This window comes from Rhyacophila brunnea, unplaced genomic scaffold (assembly GCF_057557595.1).
Source record: "Rhyacophila brunnea isolate RB1 unplaced genomic scaffold, BYU_Rbru_1.0 scaffold_13, whole genome shotgun sequence".
In the NCBI taxonomy this organism is placed as follows: domain Eukaryota; kingdom Metazoa; phylum Arthropoda; class Insecta; order Trichoptera; family Rhyacophilidae; genus Rhyacophila; species Rhyacophila brunnea.
In genome coordinates, this window is record NW_028232785.1 from 38,877,545 (window position 1) to 38,886,765 (window position 9,221).

The window sequence follows — 9,221 nt, forward strand, 5'->3', positions numbered from 1 at the left end:
GTGACCTGACTCTCTGCATGAGTATTTGCATATATCACAGTTAAATGGCTTTTCACCAGAATGACTCATTTTGTGTTTTTTCATACTACCAGACGTCGTGCATGAAAAATTGCAATTTTCACATTTATATGGCTTTTCACCAGAATGGGTCATTTTGTGTGTTTTCATGGTACCTGATTGTCTGCATGAGTAATCGCATATATCACATTTAAATGGCGTTTCGCCCGAATGTGTCATTTTGTGTGTTTTCATGCTATTTGACGTCGTGCATGAGTAATTGCATTTATCACAGTTAAATGGCTTTGCACCAGAATGAGTCATTTTGTGTGTTTTCATTCGACCTGACGTCGTGCATGAATATATGCATATATCACAGTTAAATGGCTTTTCACCAGAATGAGTCATTTTGTGTGTTTTCATGGTACCAGACGTCGTGCATGAGTAATTGCACTTATCACATTTAAATGGTTTATCACCAGAATGAGTCATTTTATGTGTTTTCATGTCATTTGAACGTTTGCATGAGTATTGGCACTTATCACATTTAAATGGTTTTTCACCAGAATGAGTCATGTTGTGTGATTTCATGCCACTAGACTGTCTGCATGAGTAATTGCATTTAACACAGTTAAATGGCTTTTCGCCAGAATGAGTCATTTTGAGTGACTTCATGGCGTGACCAGGACGAAATCTTGAAAAATGACCATCGTCACATTTAACCAGACTTGCAACGGAATCGTTCGTTTTCGCAATTGTGGTTTTGTGTATCGCTTTGTGAGGCAACATCAGGTCTAACGATGCAAAAAAATCAAAACAGATACTGCACACAAAATTTTGTTTATGAAACGATTTTTTTTCCAGTTGTATAACTGCCACTAATAATTCTGTGTTTACCATATTAATCGATTGAAAAATATCCCGTTCACTATTGCGACAGGCGACATCTTTCAACATTTCTATATATTCCTTCAGTTCTTTCTTGATGTCTTTTTCCTCAATGTGTAGGTCTTCGCTAGACACCTGTGCTTCAGTCGCATCCCAAGACGATATGAGACGCGGAACATTGGCCGCTACAGTGCTTCTAGCGATAATCTAAAAAAACATTTAAAAGTATTAATAAATTATGAGATTTTTTATTAACAGTTCATTATAACCATTATGTACCATGTCAGTCGTAGGGATTCTAATCATGCACAAAACTCTTTTATTCGGCGAACTTGTTTAAATTATTACAATATGTATTTCTTCACCGTTAATCCATTCAATAATTCACCTCTTTCGTTTAAACGCACTATCTTCAAAATTTTGTATAGATAGACATAATATGTCTTATATAATACTTATACATTCAAAAAACATATTACTTTTTTGTCTTTTCATTAGTCTTTCTCACTTTTCTTAAGTAATTTCTTTATATTTATGTTATTCTTACTTTTTATCTTGTTAAGCTTAACTATATTATAAATTATATATGAAAACTTTGCTGGTTGTCAAAACTTTTTATTATTCTATTGAAAACATATTTTTGTAATTAAAATGTAACTGCTTGTTTCCCCTATAAATTAAAAAAAATAGTAAAAGATCCAGGTGGAAACAATATGCCTAGATACGGCTAAATGAAAGTTAAGACCCAACCATACACTAATGGTAAAAACACATTGATCATTCATTGATAAAATAACGTTAAAATATTACGAGGTAAAGGAGCAAAACACACCAGCCCAGTATCAGACTTATAAAAAAGTTAAATTGACAAGTGAACACGACAAGACCTCTATAGAATTTCCCAAATATAATCTTTCGACTTTCTGACCTGTCGAGCAGTTTTTTCTAACTTCTAGATTTTATCGTTCACCATGTTTCTAGACGAAGGCATATCTTTTATTCTTTGAATATATTTTTCCTTGTTTGAAATTTTTCAAAAAGGTCGTGGGAGCATTTTGACCACGCTTCTTTTATAGATTTCCTATAACTGCACGGTTTTCCATTTTCACTGTCTGTCAGAATTACTACAACTAGCTCCACCAAGTATTTTTTTGTTGATACTAATGAAATAGTTTGTTACTGTATAACTTAGCTTGGTATTTTACACACAAAATGACACCAGAATTCGTTGCGATCAGCTGAGGCATTCTCTCGCTACAGTGGTCTCAAGCATTGTAAATCGATCATAATCAGAAGTTCGCGGAGCGGCTTCCTCCGCCGCCTGATGAGGTGAGTGCGATAATGTTATGTGTCACGCATAAAGCATTAGGAGCGATTTGTTCAATTATATATTTACAATAAACAAATTCTTGAAGAGTATTTATTATTTTGTATACGATACGATCTGTCATTTATGCACAAATTTCGTCGGTTCCGTTAGCGCATCGCATTCATGACTGGCCATGGAAACTTTGCGGCCAAACTACAGGGGTTTGGTTTGGCAGGACATGGGTCGGGTTGCTCATGTGGACATGACCAGCAGGACGCAGAGCACGTCCTGTGGGACTGTCCACTTATGGCCCCCGAAGGAGCGGAATTGTTTGCCCGGGTCCGACCCCATTCGGGCCCAATAGGACACGCGGACATGGTGGCAACCGAGGCAAATTTTGCGGCCTTTACTAAATTCGCCAGAGCGTACGGGGGGCGGGACACTCTCGACTCCCCTTGCGACTCTTCAAATTAAAGTCACTCTGATAGTTGCCATATAAATTAACATCATGCATTCGTACTTCGGTGCAAGGTTGCATCACCAGTCCCGTGCGGCTCTGCTCGGGACAAAATGAGGGCTTAAATTCTTTGATCTGGCACACGTAAGGGTTATGTTAGCCGGCCGCGTATGACGTGGCTGCATATACATAACGGGAGGGGAGGTGGGAATTTACACACCATGTTCTATTAGTAACAATAATAATATATTCATTGACATGTTTTCTTTTTAAAGTAAATGGGTAACGTTTTTAGTCATCTTTACACGATTTAAGAATTAAGTGGCCCGTCGCCATCACGAAACAAAGTGACGTGTTTCCAGCTCGACGTTCTCTCTCAAAATGAAAATTATTTGCCGTTTCACTGATGTACTACCTTAAGCTTGTACGTGAGTCGGCGTTGCGCGAACTGATCGATCGATTAAAACCGACTGTGGTACTGGGCTGGGCAAGGCCTGGCACGACAAATAACGGTCAGTCATTCATCAACCGTGCGCATATAAATACTTACGTAAGCTAAACCGTTAAATGCCACGCACCGGATGACCCAATGAACAATACCGAACGAGACTGATAATACGACCAGGATTGACAACCAGACCAAGGAGCCAGCCTCAATAGGCATTAGGCATCCTAGACATATCCTCCCCTCGCAGCATCCGAATCATTCCTTTACAGTTTACAGTTCACTGAAAAGCACAGCCTGTGTCTTTTACAGACAATTTGCATGCGTATAAGAATTTATACGAAATAGGTTTTCACCGAAATGGTATTTTATGTAATTTCATCGTATTAGAATATATGCATGAGAAATTGCAATTATCGTATTTAAATAGTTTTTCACTAGAATGAGTCCTTTTGTGCAATTTCATGCTACCAGATTTATGCATGAGCAATTACAATTAAAACATTTCAATGGTTTTTCACCAGAATGAGTATTTTAATGCAATTTCATGCAACCAGATTGTATGCACGAGGAATTATAATTTAAGTATTTTTTCACAAGATTAAGTCTTTTTTCTGTATTTTCATGCTACTAGACGTTATGCATGAGTAAATAAATTTAAATAAACTAAGTAAATGAACGTACCTGGTCCATTGGGCTGTATTGTCGATCGGAGGAGCCGGGTTGAGGATCCTCATTGTTGATTTGGCGAATTGCATCGTCAAGAAATTCTTCTTTGATTATGACACCCTCATTGTCATTCTCCATTCTTGTATTGATCAGGCTGTCTTCACACTCCTGAAAATAACAACATGATTAATAATATTATGTAACAGCATCACCATTATGATCAGCCAGAGTCAATCCATTTCTGGATAAGACCTGCTACAGCTGCTTTCAGTGGCCACCAATGTACGACTGCATTTGGCAAATGAATATATACTCACCAAAAGACATTCCAGCAAACTGCAGTACATTGCGTACTTTAATCTGCCTTTAATAGTACATTGAGATCTATTTATAGGGTTGCTACTGAAAATCACATGATCTTGAGTAATTGGTACAGCGAGGTATGGAGAAGTGTACGTTGGGCATAACGCGAAAGGACCGTAAGAGAAACGAATGAGTTAGGAAGCAGACAGGAGTACGCGATGTAATAGACGTTGCCAAACAGCTGAAATGGAGATGGGCGGGGCACATTTCTCGCCGAAAGGACGGCCGCTGGACAAATGCTGTCATCAAGTGGTACCTAAGGGGCACGAAACGGCCACAGGGTCGCCCTCAAAGCCACTGGATTGACAAACTGGTAAAGTTCGGCGAAAATACGTGGCAGCGAAAGACACAGGACCGAGAGAGTTGGAAGAAGGTTGGCGAGGCCTTCATCCAGCAGTGGATGATGATGATTTTCAAATGTACTAGTGGGTGATCAATCCATTCTCAAGATTCGACGGTACACATCTGACATTAACAGATAAGGACATTTGAAAGGATCTAAATAACGATCCTGAGCACAAAGCCTCATTTTCTGAGCTAGAGTTGTCAGCATTTTGGATATCATTTTTGTGTCAATATCCTCAATTGGATACCTACAGCAGCAATTAAATCTCTGTTGCTGTTTGGATCGTGGTATCTTTACGAATTTGGTTTTTCAGCACTCGTGGAAATGAAATCGTAAAACGAGAGCAGTTACAAATGGTAGATGTGGAGCTACGTGTTTGTTTATCTAATTTAGAGCCGCATTTTACAGAATTCTTTCTAAAAATCAATTGCATCCTTCTCACTAATAAAGTTATTACCACCTGTGTACATATTTGTTCATAAAATAAAATAAAAAAATGGATCTACCCACACTATGATTTCCTTTATCCATATTAATAAGGAACATTTGCTTTTTAAGGCATTTTGTGTGCCGCGGAACAAATCCCATTCACGAGTGTGCCGTGAACAAAAAAACGTTTGGCAGACACAGCTATAGATACTCACAGCACCGGGATTTATTATGCGACAAATTTATTCGACCCACTTAATTAGACAGATTAATGAATGTCAATAATAAAATACCAATATACTAATAAAAATAACAGGCAGTCTTTTTCACAAATCTTGTATCCTAAAACATGTCATCGAAGGAGTGTACAATCCAAACAATTGATTGTTACGTTAAATTTATATAAAACATATTCTTACAAAATACAATTTGTATCCAATGATATAATAATAACGGAGACTTATATAAATGATCGCATTGATCGCAAACAAGCACGATGTGAATTACACAATATTTACTTATTTAAAATAATAATGAAATATTGTATAAATAGGTAAGTAGGTACCTGATTTATTGGCTCGCATTTAGAATATGAGCAGCCAGGTTGCGGATCACTGTCTTCGGTAAATTCTTCTTTGAAATCAATTTGGAGAGAATCAATCTCAGTTTTAATACCAGCACAGCTGGTTACAGGGCTCTGAAAAACAAGACAGAAGGTATTTCATAATACGTGTTTACACCTATATATTATTATTAAGCGTTGTGCGCAAACACACGAACGTTTCTGTATGTGACCTATTATCACGGTTCGATACTGTCTACTATTATTAATAAACGTTATATAGTAAAGTTGTCTTCAGATTAATGAAAGTAGTAAACCAGCAGCCACAGAGACGCAGAACCTATAGGTAGGTAGGTATCTAGTCAAATGATCCTTGTGAAGTGTCAATATTACGATGTATAATTTATTACGTCATGTTTCAGTTAGTAAAGTCCAATGTATCACGCATTTGTTTCATTTGCATCAGTAAGAAACCACTTCAACGTAGAATAAACACAATCTTACAATGATTAATAAGTTTGGAAAACCTAACCTCAATTGTGCTGTTGGCATCATAAGCATTCTCTTGCTTTACACAAATCTTTATAAGCGGATTGTTTGGATGGATAATTGGCACATCAAACCATTGCTGGACTTCTGTGTCAGATTCAAAACCATCTAGTTCACGTTTTACATCCATTTTACGAAGTTTAATGACGCAAAATATCTGATAAGATTGACTGACGTGTCAATAGACAATTGACCAAAGGTGCGTTCCAGTGATGTTTTCATCCGTATGACCATAGACAATATAAGTAAAATAATTTATTATCGAAGGCGTAGAAAGTAGGTAAACCGGAAACCGTTTAAGATTTGCGTTTGGTTCACTGTTCCAGCGAAAGTCAAACCATTCTCTGACCGTCAGAAATGGTTTGGTATGAAACTTCAGACCAGTTCTTAACCGAAATCAGCTGTTCAGTGAATCGTTTTGCTGCCGAAACCCAATTCATTGGATTAAAGCTTTCGCCTAAATAGGTACATAGATTGTTTACCAACATACCTACCTACATTGCTCTCAATGAGTTGTTATGTTAATCTAACACACATATTATTATAACTAAATTTTATTTCGTCGCCTTTTAGTGCAACCTTCTCTCTTATGGCATCACTGACACTATTTTAGTAGGTAACGTTTTCGTGAGTTGTCAGCTGTCACTGATGCCAATTATTGTTCATTCAATTTACGTAACATTTTTAAAGATGGAAATTAAAAGTGAACCAGAAGACTTTGACACCGATCCTGGGACGTCGTTCAGTTCTATCTTAATACCGATAAAACGCTCGCACAGCCCGGAAGGACAAACGTCGCAACCACATTTTCTTCAACAATTCCGTATCGAGCATTCGTACGCCGCCATTTTGGAGGTAATATAATATGTTTATGTTTAATATTAAGTATATTATCTAATTATTGTACAGTGCTTGACGCATACCAATGAAGGCGCAGATCCAATTGTTTGAAACACAACGCGTAGAATCATTCGGTCATATTATCATATTAAATGAAGTGTGGACATGTAGTAACCACCCCATAGTAATTTGCTTGTTTTAACACAACATGCAACGCATTGTTTCTTCTTAAAAAAACTGTAACCATGTACACAGCTTGTCTGTCAGTGTCTTTGAATATGTTGTCGGTTCGCAGTAAAATACATTATATATCTGCCAAGATTGGCGTTTTGATCATTACATCTTCGTACAAGTCGGTTATGGGGAGGCAGGTGAGCACTGCGCTAATTGTCATAGCCGATATTGGCATACCTAATTTTTGAATTCAAGAATGATAACCTAACCTTACTTAACCTGACATAAACTAACTCAACCTAACAAATAATCCTGTACATCGGCTATTTTCAAAATGTTTTGCCGCCGGCTTCCCCATAACAACTTGTACCCAATATATTTATTGAAGGGTTTTCAGCACAGAACAGATTAATAAATAGACTTCCGTTATGCTATAATACCCCACTACACTACCTTTTGATGCAGGGTTTTATTCTTTTTGTTTCTTTGTTAAACACCACAACAGGTCGTAAAGCCCAATAACAGTAGCAAAACTCCCAGGCTTAAAGAATTTACCTACCTATTAGATTATGTAAATATATTTTTAACCTTACTGGGTCGAAACCGGAGCTCCCGGATGGAAGGCGAGCGCCTTACGCACTGCACCACGCGAAAGTCTTCTACGAAAATGAACCTCACATTATAGACGTGCAATAGTGTATGTTGCAACCTTACAATACACCAATATTGAATGAACGTCTGTGCCTAAACCGACAGCAGTTGTCAGAACGAAATACAAGTGTATTCTTGATATGTGTTTATTTTATTCCATAGTTTTCGACACTTCGATCGGTTGCCTCTTAGGTGTCGGATTAGGTTAGCTCTCTTAGGTTAGCTGTCGCTTCATTTGAAAGTTTGAAGTTATAATAGTTTCAAAAAATCCCATCGGGCCGTCCGCGCTGGTTGCCACAAAGGCCGAGTATTTATAATACTTTTGAAAAATTGTGACGTCTTCTTGCGGACGTGTAGTTCTCTTCACATAGTTTAGTTTGTGTGTATTGTTTTCGCTTTGTTTTTACATGCTATACCTATGTAAATTAATTAGAATCATTTATTTTTGTTGATTCTCCGTTTTTATGTCTCCAGTAAGCACCTTTATTAGAAAGTCTCAGTCTTCTTCGTCGTGTCGGGTCTTCAATAGCTACAATGTGTCTCTCCAGAAGTTGCCGAAGGCCACACAATTTTCCTCGCCTATAGGACGTCGTCGAAATTGCAGCTTTCTGGGCAAGCCTTGCATGAAAAATGGTGCTCCATGCTTTGCATTTCACCGCACTCACAGGATTGGTCATCGGAGAACCCCCACTTCACGTTGACTCGAGTGCGCCCTACCATGTTTGGATAGTAGTATGGGCTTACTTCGTTTCCCATTTTCTAAGGATGTCCTGTGGTCAAAATGTATCCATTGACAATTTGAAACTGAAAGGTAAAAGTGGCCGCATTCTGCTTTAAGGTGACACTGTATTTATATTGATCTGGAATAGGCTTAATGATTCAATGTTATACAACGATATCTCGTCAAACACATTATTTATTTTATAAATATATTAATGACAGTGCATACTTACTATTTTGTTTATAGGTTGACATCAAACCTGACGTGGAAATAATATGTGAAGTTGATCCTCTTCTCAGAGAGACTGACAATGAAAGCTGTCATACGTTCGTCAAATCTAGGGAACGCCCAAATCCGTCTTTGGTGAGTATTAATTTTTCAGATCTTGGTTCGTTCCTTATAAGTTCATATGGGCCTCCACAGAGTAGATGTTTGTATTAACATATTTTTGTTTTTACGAAAAATGGATGTCAGCCTTTTGCTCAACCTATTAGGTCAATATTATCTCATACACAAATTGAAAAACAATATGTGTACTTGCCAGACCCAGGTCTCAAACCTGTGCCCACGACGCTGTAGGCCGACGCTTAAGCCGCGTGGCTATCTTGATACAATTGTTAGATTACTAGACACGCGTACACCGCCTCATATTGTTGCGAATTATTGACGCATAATATACTTATAATAGGAAGATATACAGAAATAGTTTGAAAATATATATGGCAAGTCACTATAAATAATGGAAAGGTGCTTATATACCTTACTGTGTATCAGCTATTTTTTGATCCAACGAATAATTCACAAGATTTATGAATGTTTGA

At 37.6% G+C, this 9,221-nt stretch overlaps 1 long non-coding RNA gene across 1 annotated transcript; it reads right to left on the reverse strand.

The window, feature by feature from the left end:
• Positions 1–249: 249 nt before the first annotated feature.
• Positions 250–5,600, reverse strand: LOC147077481 (uncharacterized). Its single transcript, XR_015069309.1, has 3 exons — positions 5,469–5,600; positions 3,781–3,933; positions 250–1,092 (listed from the first exon to the last, which is right to left on the reverse strand). It is a non-coding gene; the product is annotated as an uncharacterized LOC147077481 (long non-coding RNA).
• Positions 5,601–9,221: the final 3,621 nt, after the last annotated feature.